Genomic DNA, 24,513 nt, shown 5'->3' with positions numbered 1-24,513 from the left:
TTGACGAATATTATGCGTTGTTTCTCTCCCGTTTGAGATATTTCGACGTTTAAACGCTCTTTTCAATGCATTGTGCTTGCAGGACGTCGTGCACGCCTGTCTTCCTGCGTCGAAACAAGCCCAGATACACGCAAATTGCTATATTTCGTCGATTTTGTAGACGACGAAGCGATATTTCCCTCGCGCATGAGATATTTCGACGTTTAAACGCTCTTTTCAATGCATTGTGCTTGCAGGACGAAGTGCACGCCTGCTCGCCAGTGTCGAAACAAGCCCAGATACACGCAAATTGCAACAATTCGTCGATTTTGTAGACAACTAAGCGATATTTCTCTCCCATTTGAGATATTTCGACGTTTAAACCCTCTTATCACTGCATTATGCCTGCACAACGTGGTGCACGCCTGTTTTCCAGCATCGAAACAAGATGAGACACACGCAAATTGCAATAATTCGTCGATTTTGTAGACAATTAAGCGATATTTCTCGCCCGTTTGAGATATTTCGACGTGTACACGCTCTTTTCACTGCATTATGCAGAACGTAGTGCGCACCTGTCCTTCGACGAAACAGGCCCCGACACACGCAAATCGCAAAAATTCGCCGATTTTGAGGAATATAGTGTTTTATTTCTCTCCCGTTTGAGATATTTCGACGTGTACACGCTCTTTTCATTGCATTATGCAGAACGTAGTGCACACCTGTCCTCCTTCGACGAAACAGGCCTCGACACACGCAAATCGCAAAAATTCGTCGATTTTGAGGAATATAGTGTTTTATTTCTCTCCCGTTTGAGATATTTCGACGTTTAAATGCTCTTTTCACTGCATTATGCGTGCAGAACGTAGTGCACGCGTTTTTCGTCGTCGAAAAAAGCCCAGACACACGCAAATCGCAATAATTCGTCGATTTTGACGAATATTATGCCATGTTTCTCTCCCGTATGAGATATTTCGACGTTTAAACGCTATTTTCAATGCATTGTGCTTGCAGGACGTAGTGCACTCGTTTTTCAGCGACGAAACATGCCAAGGCGCACATAATTTATCGTTGTCTAGGGCCAGCATTCAAGGCTCAGCCGAGAAGTGGGAAGGACTAGAGGAATCCGACAGTCGAATTAAAACACAGCATCGCGAGGGTGTCGAGGCAATGTAATTTCTGCCCAGTGCTATGAATGTCAACGCGAAGAAATTGAAGAAAAGCCACAGCGCTGGTAAACGGCGGGAGTAACTGTGACTCTCTTAATGTGTACCATCGAGAGACGTCATGGCGCACGATGCGCGTACGTAGCGAAACGTAAGTTTTTGGACAGAAACTTTCTTTCGATTCCTGACAAAATGAAAATAAAGGAAAAATAATGTATATGTACAGCATGGATGTTGAAAATACAGAGAATATATGTAAGGAAATATAAAGTATATGTATAAGATGGAAATTGAAAATAAAGAAAGTATTTGTTAGGAAACATCAATCGTATGTACAGCATGGAGATTGTAATCGGTTCTCGCTCGCTCCGCTCGCTCGTAAAGATCCAGTCTAACCTCACAACCGTTCCTGGGCGTTCGAAAATTTTATGAAAACCGCCTCCTTTCCGAGGACCGAACGCAAGAGGTATTGGTTTTAGGTTGGGCGATAGTTTCTCTAGCGCAGCGAGCGAGCAACGCGTAAACGTGAGTCAGAAACCAATGGTTTGGACCATAAGGACATTGAAATATTCACACCAATCTGAGGAGGCGAAAGCATTTATCGAATTCTTTACTTAAAAAAAGCTACAGGTTATAAATACTTTTACACAGATAGTTATAGTTCGACGTAATACAGCGCAACCTAATGGCCCAAATCGCTGGGAAAATTTAAAAAAAATCGTTGTCCTCGGCCAGCATTCAAGGCTCAGCCGAGAAGTGGGACGGACTAGAGGAATCCGACTGTCGAATTAAAACACAGCATCGCGAGGGTGTCGAGGCAATGTAATTTCTGCCCAGTGCTATGAATGTCAACGCGAATAAATTGAAAAAAAGCCACAGCGCTGGTAAACGGCGGGAGTAACTGTGACTCTCTTAATGTGTACCATCGAGAGACGTCATGGCACACGATGCGCGTACGTAGCGAAACGTACATTTTTGGACAGATACATTCTTTCGATTCCTGACAAAATGAAAATAAAGGAAAAATAATGTATATGTACAGCATGGAAGTTGAAAATACAGAGAATATATGTAAGGAAATATAAAGTATATGTATAAGGTGGTAATTGAAAATAAAGAAAGTATATGTTGGGAAACATCAATCGTATGTACAGCATGGAGATTGTAATCGGTTCTCGCTCGCTCCGCTCGTTCGTAAAGATCCAGTCTAACCTCACAACCGATACCGGGCGTTCGAAAATTTTATGAAAACCGCCTCCTTACCGAAGACCGAACGCAAGAGGTATTGGTTTTAGGTTGGGCGATAGTTTCTCTAGCGCAGCGAGCGAGCAACGCGTAAACGTGAGTCAGAAACCAATGGTTTGGACCATAAGGACATTGAAATATTCACACCAATCTGAGGAGGCGAAAGCATTTATCGAATTCTTTACTTAAAAAAAGCTACAGGTCATAAATACTTTTACACAGATAGTTATAGTTCGACGTAATACAGCGCAACCTAATGGCCGAAATTGCTGGGGAAATTTGAAAAAAATCGTTGTCCTTGGCCAGCATTCAAGGCTCAGCCGATAAGTGGGACGGACTAGAGGAATCCGACAGTCGAATTAAAACACAGCATCGCGAGGGTGTCGAGGCAATGTAATTTCTACCCAGTGCTATGAATGTCAACGCGAAGAAATTGAAAAAAAAGCCACAGCTCTGGTACACGGCGGGAGTAACTGTGACTCTCTTAATGTGTACCATCGAGAGACGTCATGGCGCACGATGCGCGTACGTAGCGAAACGTACATTTTTGGGCAGAAACTTTCTTTCGATTCCTAACAAAATGAAAATAAAGGAAAAATAATGTATATGTACAGCATGGAAGTTGAAAATACAGAGAATACATGTAAGGAAATATAAAGTATATGTATAAGGTGGCAATTGAAAATAAAGAAAGTATTTGTTAGGAAACATCAATCGTATGTACAGCATGGAGATTGTAATCGGTACTCGCTCGCTCCGCTCGCTCGTAAAGATCTAGTCTAACCTCACAACCGTTCCTGGGCGTTCGAAAATTTTATGAAAACCGCCTCCTTTCCGAGGACCGAACGCAAGAGGTATTGGTTTTAGGTTGGGCGATAGTTTCTCTAGCGCAGCGAGCGAGCAACGCGTAAACGTGAGTCAGAAACCAATGGTTTGGACCATAAGGACATTGAAATATTCACACCAATCTGAGGAGGCGAAAGCATTTATCGAATTCTTTACTTAAAAAAAGCTACAGGTTATAAATACTTTTACACAGATAGTTATAGTTCGACGTAATACAGCGCAACCTAATGGCCGAAATTGCTGGGGAAATTTGAAAAAAATCGTTGTCCTTGGCCAGCATTCAAGGCTCAGCCGATAAGTGGGACGGACTAGAGGAATCCGAATGTCGAATTAAAACACAGCATCGCGAGGGTGTCGAGGCAATGTAATTTCTGCCCAGTGCTATGAATGTCAACGCGAATAAATTGAAAAAAAGCCACAGCGCTGGTAAACGGCGGGAGTAACTGTGACTCTCTTAATGTGTACCATCGAGAGACGTCATGGCGCACGATGCGCGTACGTAGCGAAACGTACATTTTTGGACAGAAACTTTCTTTCGATTCCTGACAAAATGAAAATAAAGGAAAAATAATGTATATGTACAGCATGGAAGTTGAAAATACAGAGAATATATGTAAGGAAATATAAAGTATATGTATAAGGTGGTAATTGAAAATAAAGAAAGTATATGTTGGGAAACATCAATCGTATGTACAGCATGGAGATTGTAATCGGTTCTCGCTCGCTCCGCTCGCTCGTAAAGATCCAGTCTAACCTCACAACCGATACCGGGCGTTCGAAAATTTTATGAAAACCGCCTCCTTACCGAAGACCGAACGCAAGAGGTATTGGTTTTAGGTTGGGCGATAGTTTCTCTAGCGCAGCGAGCGAGCAACGCGTAAACGTGAGTCAGAAACCAATGGTTTGGACCATAAGGACATTGAAATATTCACACCAATCTGAGGAGGCGAAAGCATTTATCGAATTCTTTACTTAAAAAAAGCTACAGGTTATAAATACTTTTACACAGATAGTTATAGTTCGACGTAATACAGCGCAACCTAATGGCCGAAATTGCGGGGGAAATTTGAAAAAAATCGTTGTCCTTGGCCAGCATTCAAGGCTCAGCCGATAAGTGGGACGGACTAGAGGAATCCGACAGTCGAATTAAAACACAGCATCGCGAGGGTGTCGAGGCAATGTAATTTCTACCCAGTGCTATGAATGTCAACGCGAAGAAATTGAAAAAAAAGCCACAGCTCTGGTAAACGGCGGGAGTAACTGTGACTCTCTTAATGTGTACCATCGAGAGACGTCATGGCGCACGACGCGCGTACGTAGCGAAACGTACATTTTTGGGCAGAAACTTTCTTTCGATTCCTAACAAAATGAAAATAAAGGAAAAATAATGTATATGTACAGCATGGAAGTTGAAAATACAGAGAATACATGTAAGGAAATATAAAGTATATGTATAAGATGGAAATTGAAAATAAAGAAAGTATTTGTTAGGAAACATCAATCGTATGTACAGCATGGAGATTGTAATCGGTACTCGCTCGCTCCGCTCGCTCGTAAAGATCTAGTCTAACCTCACAACCGTTCCTGGGCGTTCGAAACTTTTATGAAAACCGCCTCCTTTCCGAGGACCGAACGCAAGAGGTATTGGTTTTAGGTTGGGCGATAGTTTCTCTAGCGCAGCGAGCGAGCAACGCGTAAACGTGAGTCAGAAACCAATGGTTTGGACCATAAGGACATTGAAATATTCACACCAATCTGAGGAGGCGAAAGCATTTATCGAATTCTTTACTTAAAAAAAGCTACAGGTTATAAATACTTTTACACAGATAGTTATAGTTCGACGTAATACAGCGCAACCTAATGGCCGAAATTGCTGGGGAAATTTGAAAAAAATCGTTGTCCTTGGCCAGCATTCAAGGCTCAGCCGAGAAGTGGGACGGACTAGAGGAATCCGACTGTCGAATTAAAACACAGCATCGCGAGGGTGTCGAGGCAATGTAATTTCTGCCCAGTGCTATGAATGTCAACGCGAATAAATTGAAAAAAAGCCACAGCGCTGGTAAACGGCGGGAGTAACTGTGACTCTCTTAATGTGTACCATCGAGAGACGTCATGGCGCACGATGCGCGTACGTAGCGAAACGTACATTTTTGGACAGAAACTTTCTTTCGATTCCTGACAAAATGAAAATAAAGGAAAAATAATGTATATGTACAGCATGGAAGTTGAAAATACAGAGAATATATGTAAGGAAATATAAAGTATATGTATAAGGTGGTAATTGAAAATAAAGAAAGTATATGTTGGGAAACATCAATCGTATGTACAGCATGGAGATTGTAATCGGTTCTCGCTCGCTCCGCTCGCTCGTAAAGATCCAGTCTAACCTCACAACCGATACCGGGCGTTCGAAAATTTTATGAAAACCGCCTCCTTACCGAAGACCGAACGTAAGAGGTATTGGTTTTAGGTTGGGCGATAGTTTCTCTAGCGCAGCGAGCGAGCAACGCGTAAACGTGAGTCAGAAACCAATGGTTTGGACCATAAGGTCATTGAAATATTCACACCAACCCGAGGAGGCGAAAGCATTTATGGAATTCTTTACTTAAATAAAGCTACAGGTTATAAATACTTTTCCACAGATAGTTATAGTTCGACGTAATACAGCGCAACCTAATGGCCCAAATCGCTTGGAAAATTTGAAAAAAATCGTTGTCCTCGGCCAGCATTCAAGGCTCAGCCGAGAAGTGGGACGGACTAGAGGAATCCGACTGTCGAATTAAAACACAGCATCGCGAGGGTGTCGAGGCAATGTAATTTCTGCCCAGTGCTATGAATGTCAACGAGAAGAAATTGAAAAAAAGCCACAGCGCTAGTAAATGGCGGGAGTAACTGTGACTATCTTAATGTGTACCATCGAGAGACGTCATGGCGCACGATGCGCGTACGTAGCGAAACGTACATTTTTGGGCAGAAACTTTCTTTCGATTCCTAACAAAATGATAATAAAGGAAAAATAATGTATATGTACAGCATGGAAGTTGAAAATACAGAGAATACATGTAAGGAAATATAAAGTATATGTATAAGGTGGAAATTGAAAATAAAGATAGTATTTGTTAGGAAACATCAATCGTATGTACAGCATGGAGATTGTAATCGGTACTCGCTCGCTCCGCTCGCTCGTAAAGATCTAGTCTAACCTCACAACCGTTCCTGGGCGTTCGAAAATTTTATGAAAACCGCCTCCTTTCCGAGGACCGAACGCAAGAGTTATTGGTTTTAGGTTGGGCGATAGTTTCTCGAGCGCACCGAGCGAGCAACGCGTAAACGTGAGTCAGAAACCAATGGTTTGGACCATAAGGACATTGAAATATTCACACCAACCCGAGGAGGCGAAAGCATTTATGGAAAAAATTACTTAAATAAAGCTACAGGTTATAAATACTTTTCCACAGATCGTTATAGTTCGACGTAATACAGCGCAACCTAATGGCCCAAATCGCTGGGAAAATTTGAAAAAAATCGTTGTCCTCGGCCAGCATTCAAGGCTCAGCCGAGAAGTGGGACGGACTAGAGGAATCCGACTGTCGAATTAAAACACAGCATCGCGAGGGTGTCGAGGCAATGTAATTTCTGCCCAGTGCTATGAATGTCAACGAGAAGAAATTGAAAAAAAGCCACAGCGCTAGTAAATGGCGGGAGTAACTGTGACTCTCTTAATGTGTACCATCGAGAGACGTCATGGCGCACGATGCGCGTACGTTGCGAAACGTACATTTTTGGGCAGAAACTTTCTTTCGATTCCTAACAAAATGAAAATAAAGGAAAAATAATGTATATGTACAGCATGGAAGTTGAAAATACAGAGAATACATGTAAGGAAATATAAAGTATATGTATAAGGTGGAAATTGAAAATAAAGAAAGTATTTGTTAGGAAACATCAATCGTATGTACAGCATGGAGATTGTAATCGGTACTCGCTCGCTCCGCTCGCTCGTAAAGATCTAGTCTAACCTCACAACCGTTCCCGGGCGTTCGAAAATTTTATGAAAATCGCCTCCTTTCCGAGGACCGAACGCAAGAGTTATTGGTTTTAGGTTGGGCGATAGTTTCTCGAGCGCACCGAGCGAGCAACGCGTAAATGTGAGTCAGAAACCAATGGTTTGGACCATAAGGACATTGAAATATTCGCACCAACCCGAGGAGGCGAAAGCATTTATCGAATTCTTTACTTAAATAAAGCTACAGGTTATAAATACTTTTCCACAAATAGTTATAGTTCGACGTAATACAGCGCAACCTAATGGCCGAAATTGCTGGGGAAATTTGAATAAAATCGTTGTCCTCGGCCAGCATTCAAGGCTCAGCCGAGAAGTGGGACGGACTAGAGGAATCCGACTGTCGAATTAAAATACAGCATCGCGAGGGTGTCGAGGCAATGTAATTTCTGCCCAGTGCTATGAATGTCAACGCTAAGAAATTGAAAAAAAAGCCACAGCGCTGGTAAACGGCGAGAGTAACTGTGACTCTCTTATGTGTACCATCGAGAGACGTCATGGCGCACGATGCGCGTACGTAGCAAAACGTACATTTTTGGACAGAAACTTTCTTTCGATTCCTGACAAAATGAAAATAAAGGGAAAATAATGTATATGTACAGCATGGAAGTTGAAAATACAGAGAATATATGTAAGGAATGTTGAGAGATGCTCCGTTGGTATGACCGCTAGTTGCTAAAATGTTACTAGGGTTATGTTGGTACGACTCCTCGCGACGCTCTTTTGTCTTAGGAGTCGACCACGTGTTAATTGCTAAGACGCTTTGGGAGAGACTAGACGTTTGCTGTGTGATTTGGTGTTTTGTACAAGAGAGAAAATAAAAGGTGTGATAACCAATCCGAGTGGATCAACTTGATTATCAACCCCAACCTATATAAAATAACAAGGAAATATAAAGTATATGTATAAGGTGGAAATTGAAAATAAAGAAAGTATATGTTAGGTAACATCAATCGTATGTACAGCATGGAGATTGTAATCGGTACTCGCTCGCTCGTAAAGATCCAGTCTAACCTCACAACCGATCCCGGGCGTTCGAAAATTTTATGAAAACCGCCTCCTTACCGAAGACCGAACGCAAGAGGTATTGGTTTTAGGTTGGGCGATAGTTTCTCGAGCGCAGCGAGCGCAGCGAGCGAGAACGCGTAAACGTGAGACAGAAACCAATGGTTTGGACCATAAGGACATTTAAATATTCACACCAACCCGAGGAGGCGAAAGCATTTATCGAATTCTTTAATTATATGAAGCTACAGGTTATAAATACTTTTGCACAAATAGTTATAGTTCGACGTAATACAGCGCAACCTAATGGCCGAAATCGCTGGGAAAATTTGAAAAAAATCGTAGTCCTTGGCCAGCATTCAAGGCTCAGCCGATAAGTGGGACGGACTAGAGGAATCCGACAGTCGAATTAAAACACAGCATCGCGAGGGTGTCGAGGCAATGTAATTTCTACCCAGTGCTATGAATGTCAACGCGAAGAAATTGAAAAAAAAGCCACAGCTCTGGTAAACGGCGGGAGTAACTGTGACTCTCTTAATGTGTACCATCGAGAGACGTCATGGCGCACGATGCGCGTACGTAGCGAAACGTACATTTTTGGGCAGAAACTTTCTTTCGATTCCTAACAAAATGAAAATAAAGGAAAAATAATGTATATGTACAGCATGGAAGTTGAAAATACAGAGAATACATGTAAGGAAATATAAAGTATATGTATAAGGTGGAAATTGAAAATAAAGAAACTATATGTTAGGTAACATCAATCGTATATACAGCATGGAGATTGTAATCGGTACTCGCTCGCTCGTAAAGATCCAGTCTAACCTCACAACCGATCCCGGGCGTTCGAAAATTTTATGAAAACCGCCTCCTTACCGAAGACCGAACGCAAGAGGTATTGGTTTTAGGTTGGGCGATAGTTTCTCGAGCGCAGCGAGCGAGCAACGCGTAAACGTGAGTCAGAAACCAATGGTTTGGACCATAAGGACATTGAAATATTCACACCAATCTGAGGAGGCGAAAGCATTTATCGAATTCTTTACTTAAAAAAAGCTACAGGTTATAAATACTTTTACACAGATAGTTATAGTTCGACGTAATACAGCGCAACCTAATGGCCGAAATTGCTGGGGAAATTTGAAAAAAATCGTTGTCCTTGACCAGCATTCAAGGCTCAGCCGAGAAGTGGGACGGACTAGAGGAATTCGACAGTCGAATTAAAACACAGCATCGCGAGGGTGTCGAGGCAATGTAATTTCTACCCAGTGCTATGAATGTCAACGCGAAGAAATTGAAAAAAAAGCCACAGCTCTGGTAAACGGCGGGAGTAACTGTGACTCTCCTAATGTGTACCATCGAGAGACGTCATGGCGCACGATGCGCGTACGTAGCGAAACGTACATTTTTTGACAGAAACTTTCTTTCGATTCCTAACAAAATGAAAATAAAGGAAAAATAATGTATATGTACAGCATGGAAGTTGAAAATACAGAGAATACATGTAAGGAAATATAAAGTATATGTATAAGGTGGAAATTGAAAATAAAGAAACTATATGTTAGGTAACATCAATCGTATGTACAGCATGGAGATTGTAATCGGTACTCGCTCGCTCGTAAAGATCCGGTCTAACCTCACAACCGATCCCGGGCGTTCGAAAATTTTATGAAAACCGCCTCCTTACCGAAGACCGAACGCAAGAGGTATTGGTTTTAGGTTGGGCGATAGTTTCTCGAGCGCAGCGAGCGAGCAACGCGTAAACGTGAGTCAGAAACCAATGGTTTGGACCATAAGGACATTGAAATATTCACACCAACCCGAGGAGGCGAAAGCATTTATGGAATTCTTTACTTAAATAAAGCTACAGGTTATAAATACTTTTCCACAGATAGTTATAGTTCGACGTAATACAGCGCAACCTAATGGCCCAAATCGCTGGGAAAATTTGAAAAAAATCGTCGTCCTCGGCCAGCATTCAAGGCTCAGCCGAGAAGTGGGACGGACTAGAGGAATCCGACTGTCGAATTAAAACACAGCATCGCGAGGGTGTCGAGGCAATGTAATTTCTGCCCAGTGCTATGAATGTCAACGAGAAGAAATTGAAAAAAAGCCACAGCGCTAATAAATGGCGGGAGTAACTGTGACTATCTTAATGTGTACCATCGAGAGACGTCATGGCGCACGATGCGCGTACGTAGCGAAACGTACATTTTTGGGCAGAAACTTTCTTTCGATTCCTAACAAAATGAAAATAAAGGAAAAATAATGTATATGTACAGCATGGAAGTTGAAAATACAGAGAATACATGTAAGGAAATATAAAGTATATGTATAAGGTGGAAATTGGAAATGAAGAAAGTATTTGTTAGGAAACATCAATCGTATGTACAGCATGGAGATTGTAATCGGTACTCGCTCGCTCCGCTCGCTCGTAAAGATCTAGTCTAACCTCACAACCGTTCCTGGGCGTTCGAAAATTTTATGAAAACCGCCTCCTTTCCGAGGACCGAACGCAAGAGTTATTGGTTTCAGGTTGGGCGATAGTTTCTCGAGCGCAGCGAGCGAGCAACGCGTAAATGTGAGTCAGAAACCAATGGTTTGGATCATAAGGACATTGAAATATTCACACCAACCCGAGGAGGCGAAAGCATTTATGGAAAAAATTACTTAAATAAAGCTACAGGTTATAAATACTTTTCCACAGATAGTTATAGTTCGACGTAATACAGCGCAACCTAATGGCCCAAATCGCTGGGAAAATTTGAAAAAAATCGTTGTCCTCGGCCAGCATTCAAGGCTCAGCCGAGAAGTGGGACGGACTAGAGGAATCCGACTGTCGAATTAAAACACAGCATCGCGAGGGTGTCGAGGCAATGTAATTTCTGCCCAGTGCTATGAATGTCAACGAGAAGAAATTGAAAAAAAGCCACAGCGCTAGTAAATGGCGGGAGTAACTGTGACTATCTTAATGTGTACCATCGAGAGACGTCATGGCGCACGATGCGCGTACGTAGCGAAACGTACATTTTTGGGCAGAAACTTTCTTTCGATTCCTAACAAAATGAAAATAAAGGAAAAATAATGTATATGTACAGCATGGAAGTTGAAAATACAGAGAATACATGTAAGGAAATATAAAGTATATGTATAAGGTGGAAATTGAAAATAAAGAAAGTATTTGTTAGGAAACATCAATCGTATGTACAGCATGGAGATTGTAATCGGTACTCGCTCGCTCCGCTCGCTCGTAAAGATCTAGTCTAACCTCACAACCGTTCCCGGGCGTTCGAAAATTTTATGAAAACCGCCTCCTTTCCGAGGACCGAACGCAAGAGTTATTGGTTTTAGGTTGGGCGATAGTTTCTCGAGCGCACCGAGCGAGCAACGCGTAAATGTGAGTCAGAAACCAATGGTTTGGACCATAAGGACATTGAAATATTCGCACCAACCCGAGGAGGCGGAAGCATTTATCGAATTCTTTACTTAAATAAAGCTACAGGTTATAAATACTTTTCCACAAATAGTTATAGTTCGACGTAATACAGCGCAACCTAATGGCCGAAATTGCTGGGGAAATTTGAATAAAATCGTTGTCCTCGGCCAGCATTCAAGGCTCAGCCGAGAAGTGGGACGGACTAGAGGAATCCGACTGTCGAATTAAAATACAGCATCGCGAGGGTGTCGAGGCAATGTAATTTCTGCCCAGTGCTATGAATGTCAACGCTAAGAAATTGAAAAAAAAGCCACAGCGCTGGTAAACGGCGAGAGTAACTGTGACTCTCTTATGTGTACCATCGAGAGACGTCATGGCGCACGATGCGCGTACGTAGCAAAACGTACATTTTTGGACAGAAACTTTCTTTCGATTCCTGACAAAATGAAAATAAAGGAAAAATAATGTATATGTACAGCATGGAAGTTGAAAATACAGAGAATATATGTAAGGAATGTTGAGAGATGCTCCGTTGGTATGACCACTAGTTGCTAAAAGGTTACTAGGGTTATGTTGGTACGACTCCTCGCGACGCTCTTTTGTCTTAGGAGTCGACCACGTGTTAATTGCTAAGACGCTTTGGGAGAGACTAGACGTTTGCTGTGTGATTTGGTGTTTTGTACAAGAGAGAAAATAAAAGGTGTGATAACCAATCCGAGTGGATCAACTTGATTATCAACCCCAACCTATATAAAATAACAAGGAAATATAAAGTATATGTATAAGGTGGAAATTGAAAATAAAGAAAGTATATGTTAGGTAACATCAATCGTATGTACAGCATGGAGATTGTAATCGGTACTCGCTCGCTCGTAAAGATCCAGTCTAACCTCACAACCGATCCCGGGCGTTCGAAAATTTTATGAAAACCGTCTCCTTACCGAAGACCGAACGCAAGAGGTATTGGTTTTAGGTTGGGCGATAGTTTCTCGAGCGCAGCGAGCGAGCAACGCGTAAACGTGAGTCAGAAACCAATGGTTTGGACCATAAGGACATTGAAATATTCACACCAATCTGAGGAGGCGAAAGCATTTATCGAATTCTTTACTTAAAAAAAGCTACAGGTTATAAATACTTTTACACAGATAGTTATAGTTCGACGTAATACAGCGCAACCTAATGGCCGAAATTGCTGGGGAAATTTGAAAAAAATCGTTTTCCTTGGCCAGCATTCAAGGCTCAGCCGAGAAGTGGGACGGACTAGAGGAATTCGACAGTCGAATTAAAACACAGCATCGCGAGGGTGTCGAGGCAATGTAATTTCTACCCAGTGCTATGAATGTCAACGCGAAGAAATTGAAAAAAAGCCACAGCGCTGGTAAATGGCGGGAGTAACTGTGACTATCTTAATGTGTACCATCGAGAGACGTTATGGCGCACGATGCGCGTACGTAGCGAAACGTACATTTTTGGACAGAAACTTTCTTTCGATTCCTGACAAAATGAAAATAAAGGAAAAATAATGTATATGTACAGCATGGAAGTAGAAAATACAGAGAATATATGTAAGGAAATATAAAGTATATGTATAAGGTGGAAATTGAAAATAAAGAAACTATATGTTAGGTAACATCAATCGTATGTACAGCATGGAGATTGTAATCGGTACTCGCTCGCTCGTAAAGATCCGGTCTAACCTCACAACCGATCCCGGGCGTTCGAAAATTTTATGAAAACCGCCTCCTTACCGAAGACCGAACGCAAGAGGTATTGGTTTTAGGTTGGGCGATAGTTTCTCGAGCGCAGCGAGCGAGCAACGCGTAAACGTGAGTCAGAAACCAATGGTTTGGACCATAAGGACATTGAAATATTCACACCAACCCGAGGAGGCGAAAGCATTTATGGAATTCTTTACTTAAATAAAGCTACAGGTTATAAATACTTTTCCACAGATAGTTATAGTTCGACGTAATACAGCGCAACCTAATGGCCCAAATCGCTGGGAAAATTTGAAAAAAATCGTCGTCCTCGGCCAGCATTCAAGGCTCAGCCGAGAAGTGGGACGGACTAGAGGAATCCGACTGTCGAATTAAAACACAGCATCGCGAGGGTGTCGAGGCAATGTAATTTCTGCCCAGTGCTATGAATGTCAACGAGAAGAAATTGAAAAAAAGCCACAGCGCTAATAAATGGCGGGAGTAACTGTGACTATCTTAATGTGTACCATCGAGAGACGTCATGGCGCACGATGCGCGTACGTAGCGAAACGTACATTTTTGGGCAGAAACTTTCTTTCGATTCCTAACAAAATGAAAATAAAGGAAAAATAATGTATATGTACAGCATGGAAGTTGAAAATACAGAGAATACATGTAAGGAAATATAAAGTATATGTATAAGGTGGAAATTGGAAATGAAGAAAGTATTTGTTAGGAAACATCAATCGTATGTACAGCATGGAGATTGTAATCGGTACTCGCTCGCTCCGCTCGCTCGTAAAGATCTAGTCTAACCTCACAACCGTTCCTGGGCGTTCGAAAATTTTATGAAAACCGCCTCCTTTCCGAGGACCGAACGCAAGAGTTATTGGTTTCAGGTTGGGCGATAGTTTCTCGAGCGCAGCGAGCGAGCAACGCGTAAATGTGAGTCAGAAACCAATGGTTTGGATCATAAGGACATTGAAATATTCACACCAACCCGAGGAGGCGAAAGCATTTATGGAAAAAATTACTTAAATAAAGCTACAGGTTATAAATACTTTTCCACAGATAGTTATAGTTCGACGTAATACAGCGCAACCTAATGGCCCAAATCGCTGGGAAAATTTGAAAAAAATCGTTGTCCTCGGCCAGCATTCAAGGCTCAGCCGAGAAGTGGGACGGACTAGAGGAATCCGACTGTCGAATTAAAACACAGCATCGCGAGGGTGTCGAGGCAATGTAATTTCTGCCCAGTGCTATGAATGTCAACGAGAAGAAATTGAAAAAAAGCCACAGCGCTAGTAAATGGCGGGAGTAACTGTGACTATCTTAATGTGTACCATCGAGAGACGTCATGGCGCACGATGCGCGTACGTAGCGAAACGTACATTTTTGGGCAGAAACTTTCTTTCGATTCCTAACAAAATGAAAATAAAGGAAAAATAATGTATATGTACAGCATGGAAGTTGAAAATACAGAGAATACATGTAAGGAAATATAAAGTATATGTATAAGGTGGAAATTGAAAATAAAGAAAGTATTTGTTAGGAAACATCAATCGTATGTACAGCATGGAGATTGTAATCGGTACTCGCTCGCTCCGCTCGCTCGTAAAGATCTAGTCTAACCTCACAACCGTTCCCGGGCGTTCGAAAATTTTATGAAAACCGCCTCCTTTCCGAGGACCGAACGCAAGAGTTATTGGTTTTAGGTTGGGCGATAGTTTCTCGAGCGCACCGAGCGAGCAACGCGTAAATGTGAGTCAGAAACCAATGGTTTGGACCATAAGGACATTGAAATATTCGCACCAACCCGAGGAGGCGGAAGCATTTATCGAATTCTTTACTTAAATAAAGCTACAGGTTATAAATACTTTTCCACAAATAGTTATAGTTCGACGTAATACAGCGCAACCTAATGGCCGAAATTGCTGGGGAAATTTGAATAAAATCGTTGTCCTCGGCCAGCATTCAAGGCTCAGCCGAGAAGTGGGACGGACTAGAGGAATCCGACTGTCGAATTAAAATACAGCATCGCGAGGGTGTCGAGGCAATGTAATTTCTGCCCAGTGCTATGAATGTCAACGCTAAGAAATTGAAAAAAAAGCCACAGCGCTGGTAAACGGCGAGAGTAACTGTGACTCTCTTATGTGTACCATCGAGAGACGTCATGGCGCACGATGCGCGTACGTAGCAAAACGTACATTTTTGGACAGAAACTTTCTTTCGATTCCTGACAAAATGAAAATAAAGGAAAAATAATGTATATGTACAGCATGGAAGTTGAAAATACAGAGAATATATGTAAGGAATGTTGAGAGATGCTCCGTTGGTATGACCACTAGTTGCTAAAAGGTTACTAGGGTTATGTTGGTACGACTCCTCGCGACGCTCTTTTGTCTTAGGAGTCGACCACGTGTTAATTGCTAAGACGCTTTGGGAGAGACTAGACGTTTGCTGTGTGATTTGGTGTTTTGTACAAGAGAGAAAATAAAAGGTGTGATAACCAATCCGAGTGGATCAACTTGATTATCAACCCCAACCTATATAAAATAACAAGGAAATATAAAGTATATGTATAAGGTGGAAATTGAAAATAAAGAAAGTATATGTTAGGTAACATCAATCGTATGTACAGCATGGAGATTGTAATCGGTACTCGCTCGCTCGTAAAGATCCAGTCTAACCTCACAACCGATCCCGGGCGTTCGAAAATTTTATGAAAACCGTCTCCTTACCGAAGACCGAACGCAAGAGGTATTGGTTTTAGGTTGGGCGATAGTTTCTCGAGCGCAGCGAGCGAGCAACGCGTAAACGTGAGTCAGAAACCAATGGTTTGGACCATAAGGACATTGAAATATTCACACCAATCTGAGGAGGCGAAAGCATTTATCGAATTCTTTACTTAAAAAAAGCTACAGGTTATAAATACTTTTACACAGATAGTTATAGTTCGACGTAATACAGCGCAACCTAATGGCCGAAATTGCTGGGGAAATTTGAAAAAAATCGTTTTCCTTGGCCAGCATTCAAGGCTCAGCCGAGAAGTGGGACGGACTAGAGGAATTCGACAGTCGAATTAAAACACAGCATCGCGAGGGTGTCGAGGCAATGTAATTTCTACCCAGTGCTATGAATGTCAACGCGAAGAAATTGAAAAAAAGCCACAGCGCTGGTAAATGGCGGGAGTAACTGTGACTATCTTAATGTGTACCATCGAGAGACGTTATGGCGCACGATGCGCGTACGTAGCGAAACGTACATTTTTGGACAGAAACTTTCTTTCGATTCCTGACAAAATGAAAATAAAGGAAAAATAATGTATATGTACAGCATGGAAGTAGAAAATACAGAGAATATATGTAAGGAAATATAAAGTATATGTATAAGGTGGAAATTGAAAATAAAGAAACTATATGTTAGGTAACATCAATCGTATGTACAGCATGGAGATTGTAATCGGTACTCGCTCGCTCGTAAAGATCCAGTCTAACCTCACAACCGATCCCGGGCGTTCGAAAATTTTATGAAAACCGCCTCCTTACCGAAGACCGAACGCAAGAGGTATTGGTTTTATGTTGGGCGATAGTTTCTCGAGCGCAGCGAGCGAGCAACGCGTAAACGTGAGTCAGAAACCAATGGTTTGGACCATAAGGACATTGAAGTATTCACACCAATCTGAGGAGGCGAAAGCATTTATCGAATTCTTTACTTAAAAAAAGCTACAGGTTATAAATACTTTTACACAGATAGTTATAGTTCGACGTAATACAGCGCAACCTAATGGCCGAAATTGCTGGGGAAATTTGAAAAAAATCGTTGTCCTTGGCCAGCATTCAAGGCTCAGCCGAGAAGTGGGACGGACTAGAGGAATTCGACAGTCGAATTAAAACACAGCATCGCGAGGGTGTCGAGGCAATGTAATTTCTGCCCAGTGCTATGAATGTCAACGAGAAGAAATTGAAAAAAAGCCACAGCGCTAGTAAATGGCGGGAGTAACTGTGACTATCTTAATGTGTACCATCGAGAGACGTCATGGCGCACGATGCGCGTACGTAGCGAAACGTACATTTTTGGGCAGAAACTTTCTTTCGATTCCTAACAAAATGAAAATAAAGGAAAAATAATGTATATGTACAGCATGGAAGTTGAAAATACAGAGAATACATGTAAGGAAATATAAAGTATATGTATAAGGTGGAAATTGAAAATAAAGAAAGTATTTGTTAGGAAACATCAATCGTATGTACAGCATGGAGATTGTAATCGGTACTCGCTCGCTCCGCTCGCTCGTAAAGATCTAGTCTAACCTCACAACCGTTCCCGGGCGTTCGAAAATTTTATGAAAACCGCCTCCTTTCCGAGGACCGAACGCAAGAGGTATTGGTTTTATGTTGGGCGATAGTTTCTCGAGCGCAGCGAGCGAGCAACGCGTAAACGTGAGTCAGAAACCAATGGTTTGGACCATAAGGACATTGAAGTATTCACACCAATCTGAGGAGGCGAAAGCATTTATCGAATTCTTTACTTAAAAAAAGCTACAGGTTATAAATACTTTTACACAGATAGTTATAGTTCGACGTAATACAGCGCAACCTAATGGCCGAAATTGCTGGGGAAATTTGAAAAAAATCGTTGTCCTTGGCCAGCATTCAAGGCTCAGCCGAGAAGTGGGACGGACTAGAGGAATTCGACAGTCGAATTAAAACACAGCATCGCGAGGGTGTCGAGGCAATGTAATTTCTGCCCAGTGCTATGAATGTCAACGAGAAGAAATTGAAAAAAAAGCCACAGCGCTGGTAAACGGCGAGAGTAACTGTGACTCTCTTATGTGTACCATCGAGAGACGTCATGGCGCACGATGCGCGTACGTAGCAAAACGTACATTTTTGGACAGAAACTTTCTTTCGATTCCTGACAAAATGAAAATAAAGGAAAAATAATGTATATGTACAGCATGGAAGTTGAAAATACAGAGAATATATGTAAGGAATGTTGAGAGATGCTCCGTTGGTATGACCACTAGTTGCTAAAAGGTTACTAGGGTTATGTTGGTACGACTCCTCGCGACGCTCTTTTGTCTTAGGAGTCGACCACGTGTTAATTGCTAAGACGCTTTGGGAGAAACTAGACGTTTGCTGTGTGATTTGGTGTTTTGTACAAGAGAGAAAATAAAAGGTGTGATAACCAATCCGAGTGGATCAGCTTGATTATCAACCCCAACCTATATAAAATAACAAGGAAATATAAAGTATATGTATAAGGTGGAAATTGAAAATAAAGGAAGTATATGTTAGGTAACATCAATCGTATGTACAGCATGGAGATTGTAATCGGTACTCGCTCGCTCGGAAAGATCCAGTCTAACCTCACAACCGATCCCGGGCGTTCGAAAATTTTATGATAACCGCCTCCTTACCGAAGACCGAACGCAAGAGGTATTGGTTTTAGGTTGGGCGATAGTTTCTCGAGCGCAGCGAGCGCAGCGAGCGCAGCGAGCGAGAACGCGTAAACGTGAGACAGAAACCAATGGTTTGGACCATAAGGACATTGAAATATACACACCAATCCGAGGAGGCGAAAGCATTTATCGAATTCTTTAATTAAATGAAGCTACAGGTTATAAATACTTTTGCACAAATAGTTATAGTTCGACGTAATACAGCGCAACCTAATGGCCGAAATCGCTGGGAAAATTTGAAAAAAATCGTTGTCCTCGGCCAGCATTCAAGGCTCAGCCGAGAAGTGGGACGGACCAGAGGAATCCGACAGTCGAATTGAAACACAGCATCGCGAGGGTGTCGAGGCAATGTAATTTCTACCCAGTGCTATGAATGTCAACGCGAAGAAATTGAAAAAAAAGCCACAGCTCTGGTAAACGGCGGGAGTAACTGTGACTCTCTTAATGTGTACCATCGAGAGACGTCATGGCGCACGATGCGCGTACGTAGCGAAACGTACATTTTTGGACAGAAACATTCTTTCGATTCCTGACAAAATGAAAATAAAGGAAAAATAATGTATATGTACAGCATGGAAGTTGAAAATACAGAGAATATATGTAAGGAAATATAAAGTATATGTATAAGGTGGTAATTGAAAATAAAGAAAGTATATGTTGGGAAACATCAATCGTATGTACAGCATGGAGATTGTAATCGGTTCTCGCTCGCTCCGCTCGCTCGTAAAGATCCAGTCTAACCTCACAACCGATACCGGGCGTTCGAAAATTTTATGAAAACCGCCTCCTTACCGAAGACCGAACGCAAGAGGTATTGGTTTTAGGTTGGGCGATAGTTTCTCTAGCGCAGCGAGCGTAAACGTGAGTCAGAAACCAATGGTTTGGACCATAAGGACATTGAAATATTCACACCAACCCGAGGAGGCGAAAGCATTTATGGAATTCTTTACTTAAATAAAGCTACAGGTTATAAATACTTTTCCACAGATAGTTATAGTTCGACGTAATACAGCGCAACCTAATGGCCCAAATCGCTGGGAAAATTTGAAAAAAATCGTTGTCCTCGGCCAGCATTCAAGGCTCAGCCGAGAAGTGGGACGGACTAGAGGAATCCGACTGTCGAATTAAAACACAGCATCGCGAGGGTGTCGAGGCAATGTAATTTCTGCCCAGTGCTATGAATGTCAACGAGAAGAAATTGAAAAAAAGCCACAGCGCTAGTAAATGGCGGGAGTAACTGTGACTATCTTAATGTGTACCATCGAGAGACGTCATGGCGCACGATGCGCGTACGTAGCGAAACGTACATTTTTGGGCAGAAACTTTCTTTCGATTCCTAACAAAATGAAAATAAAGGAAAAATAATGTATATGTACAGCATGGAAGTTGAAAATACAGAGAATACATGTAAGGAAATATAAAGTATATGTATAAGGTGGAAATTGAAAATGAAGAAAGTATTTGTTAGGAAACATCAATCGTATGTACAGCATGGAGATTGTAATCGGTACTCGCTCGCTCCGCTCGCTCGTAAAGATCTAGTCTAACCTCACAACCGTTCCTGGGCGTTCGAAAATTTTATGAAAACCGCCTCCTTTCCGAGGACCGAACGCAAGAGTTATTGGTTTTAGGTTGGGCGATAGTTTCTCGAGCGCAGCGAGCGAGCAACGCGTAAATGTGAGTCAGAAACCAATGGTTTGGACCATAAGGATATTGAAATATTCACACCAACCCGAGGAGGCGAAAGCATTTATGGAAAAAATTACATAAATAAAGCTACAGGTTATAAATACTTTTCCACAGATAGTTATAGTTCGACGTAATACAGCGCAACCTAATGGCCCAAATCGCTGGGAAAATTTGAAAAAAATCGTTGTCCTTGGCCAGCATTCAAGGCTCAGCCGAGAAGTGGGACGGACTAGAGGAATCCGACTGTCGAATTAAAACACAGCATCGCGAGGGTGTCGAGGCAATGTAATTTCTGCGCAGTGCTATGAATGTCAACGAGAAGAAATTGAAAAAAAGCCACAGCGCTGGTAAATGGCGGGAGTAACTGTGACTATCTTAATGTGTACCATCGAGAGACGTTATGGCGCACGATGCGCGTACGTAGCGAAACGTACATTTTTGGACAGAAACTTTCTTTCGATTCCTGACAAAATGAAAATAAAGGAAAAATAATGTATATGTACAGCATGGAAGTAGAAAATACAGAGAATATATGTAAGGAAATATAAAGTATATGTATAAGGTGGAAATTGAAAATAAAGAAACTATATGTTTGGGAAACATCAATCGTATGTACAGCATGGAGATTGTAATCGGTTCTCGCTCGCTCCGCTCGCTCGTAAAGATCCAGTCTTACCTCACAACCGATACCGGGCGTTCGAAAATTTTATGAAAACCGCCTCCTTACCGAAGACCGAACGCAAGAGGTATTGGTTTTAGGTTGGGCGATAGTTTCTCGAGCGCAGCGAGCGAGCAACGCGTAAACGTGAGTCAGAAACCAATGGTTTGGACCATAAGGACATTGAAATATTCACACCAATCTGAGGAGGCGAAAGCATTTATCGAATTCTTTACTTAAATAAAGCTACAGGTTATAAATACTTTTACACAAATAGTTATAGTTCGACGTAATACAGCGCAACCTAATGGCCGAAATCGCTGGAAAAATTTGAAAAAAATCGTTGTCCTTGGCCAGCATTCAAGGCTCAGCCGAGAAGTGGGACGGACTAGAGGAATCCGACTGTCGAATTAAAACACAGCATCGCGAGGGTGTCGAGGCAATGTAATTTCTGCGCAGTGCTATGAATGTCAACGAGAAGCAATTGAAAAAAAGCCACAGCGCTGGTAAATGGCGGGAGTAACTGTGACTATCTTAATGTGTACCATCGAGAGACGTTATGGCGCACGATGCGCGTACGTAGCGAAACGTACATTTTTGGACAGAAACTTTCTTTCGATTCCTGACAAAATGAAAATAAAGGAAAAATAATGTATATGTACAGCATGGAAGTAGAAAATACAGAGAATATATGTAAGGAAATATAAAGTATATGTATAAGGTGGAAATTGAAAATAAAGTAACTATATGTTAGGTAACATCAATCGTATGTACAGCATGGAGATTGTAATCGGTACTCGCTCGTTCGTAAAGATCCAGTCTAACCTCACAACCGATCCCGGGCGTTCGAAAATTTTATGAAAACCGCCTCCTTACCGAAGACCGAACGCAAGAGGTATTGGTTTTAGGTTGGGCGATAGTTTCTCGTGCGCAGCGAGCGTGCAACGCGTAAACGTGAGTCAGAAGCCAATGGTTTGGACCATAAGGACATTGAAATATTCACACCAACCCGAGGAGGCGAAAGCATTTATCGAATTCGTTACTTAAATAAAGCTACAGGTTATAAATACTTTTACACAAATAGTTATAGTTCGACTTAATACAGCGCAACCTAATGGCCGAAATCGCTGGGAAAATTTGAAAAAAATCGTTGTCCTTGGCCAGCATTCAAGGCTCAGCCGAGAAGTGGGACGGACTAGAGGAATCCGACAGTCGAATTAGAACACAGCATCGCGAGGGTGTCGAGGCAATGTAATTTCTACCCAGTGATATGAATGTCAACGCGAAGAAATTGAAAAAAAAGCCACAGCTCTGGTAAACGGCGGGAGTAACTGTGACTCTCTTAATGTGTACCATCGAGAGACGTCATGGCGCACGATGCGCGTACGTAGCGAAACGTACATTTTTGGGCAGAAACTTTCTTTCGATTCCTAACAAAATGAAAATAAAGGAAAAATAATGTATATGTACAGCATGGAAGTTGAAAATACAGAGAATACATGTAAGGAAATATAAAGTATATGTATAAGGTGGAAATTGAAAATAAAGAAAGTATTTGTTAGGGAACATCAATCGTATGTACAGCATGGAGATTGTAATCGGTACTCGCTCGCTCCGCTCGCTCGTAAAGATCTAGTCTAACCTCACAACCGTTCCCGGGCGTTCGAAAATTTTATGAAAACCGCCTCCTTTCCGAGGACCGAACGCAAGAGTTATTGGTTTTAGGTTGGGCGATAGTTTCTCGAGCGCACCGAGCGAGCAACGCGTAAATGTGAGTCAGAAACCAATGGTTTGGACCATAAGGACATTGAAATATTCACACCAACCCGAGGAGGCGAAAGCATTTATCGAATTCTTTACTTAAATAAAGCTACAGGTTATAAATACTTTTCCACAAATAGTTATAGTTCGACGTAATACAGCGCAACCTAATGGCCGAAATTGCTGGGGAAATTTGAAAAAAATCGTTGTCCTTGACCAGCATTCAAGGCTCAGCCGAGAAGTGGGACGGACTAGAGGAATCCGACAGTCGAATTAAAACACAGCATCGCGAGGGTGTCGAGGCAATGTAATTTCTGCCCAGTGCTATGAATGTCAACGCGAAGAAATTGAAAAAAAAGCCACAGCGCTGTTAAACGGCGGGAGTTACTGTGACTCTCTTAATGTGTACCATCGAGAGACGTCATGGCGCACGATGCGCGTACGTAGCGAAACGTACATTTTTGGACAGAAACTTTCTTTCGATTCCTGACAAAATGAAAATAAAGGAAAAATAATGTATATGTATGTAGTAACTTAATGGGTCTTAGAGGAAAGGACAAGTAATGATGTTTTGTTTTAATTAACAATATTCGAAGCAACGAAATAATTACAATGCTGTCGTACGTCTTATTTTCAGACGCGGCTTTCGACTTCCCGATTCACACACTTCGGCTTCTACACTCGCTGGCTCTCGCTTCTCAATTCACATTCTGCACACCTTTTGCATCCGTCCTCTCCGGCTTCTCAACTAATACTGACTTTAACGTCTCTTTGTCTTTTTCCGCCGTTCGAGACACGTGTCCCGAAACGCCCGTGGCCAGGGTCACGCAGGCCCTTTCCACGAAACTTTCCACTTAAAAAGAACCGACGACACATTGATGTACCCGACAATGCCGCGGCTCTCGCGACATTGTTTACGATTCGGCCGATATCTTAGGCCTCTTGTCCACGATACTACATGTATAAAAATATATTGTCCTTCGGGTAAGATAATTGCCAGATGCCAACGCATCTTCACAGTATATGTTTAGCTGGGCGAGGAGCCGCTACGAATATTAAGTTTCAATTATACAATGTCTTTCAAATAGACAAATAGCCTGTGCCCCAACTATGGGAAGATAAGAGAAATCTATCCTTCCACGAACGCTTCCCACTGGCAGCTTTTTCCTAAGGACAGCTAACGTCCTTCTCTAACCATCAACATGGAAATTGACCAATTAACAGTAACGTCAATTTCCCTCACCCTTCGAACGAAGACTTTTCTCTGCAAATCCGATGATCTCGTGCCCTTAGGCACACCCATCATTGTTTTTTTCGACAGCGTCACCGTGACGGAGAGGCACTCTCTTGTACGATCTCATCAACGATTGAATTGTCATCCTTATACGTAGTGATTGTTCCTTGCATTAAGATTGAGTACAACTTAGACGCTACAGAAGAGTTGAGTTCGTCATCCCGTTGACCGCGGATTCGTTATTGAGCCTAGGATCATTGTCTTTAGCTTCTC

This window comes from Bombus terrestris, chromosome 16 (assembly GCF_910591885.1).
Source record: "Bombus terrestris chromosome 16, iyBomTerr1.2, whole genome shotgun sequence".
Classification (NCBI taxonomy): domain Eukaryota; kingdom Metazoa; phylum Arthropoda; class Insecta; order Hymenoptera; family Apidae; genus Bombus; species Bombus terrestris.
Note: the sequence above shows the minus strand (reverse complement) of the source record.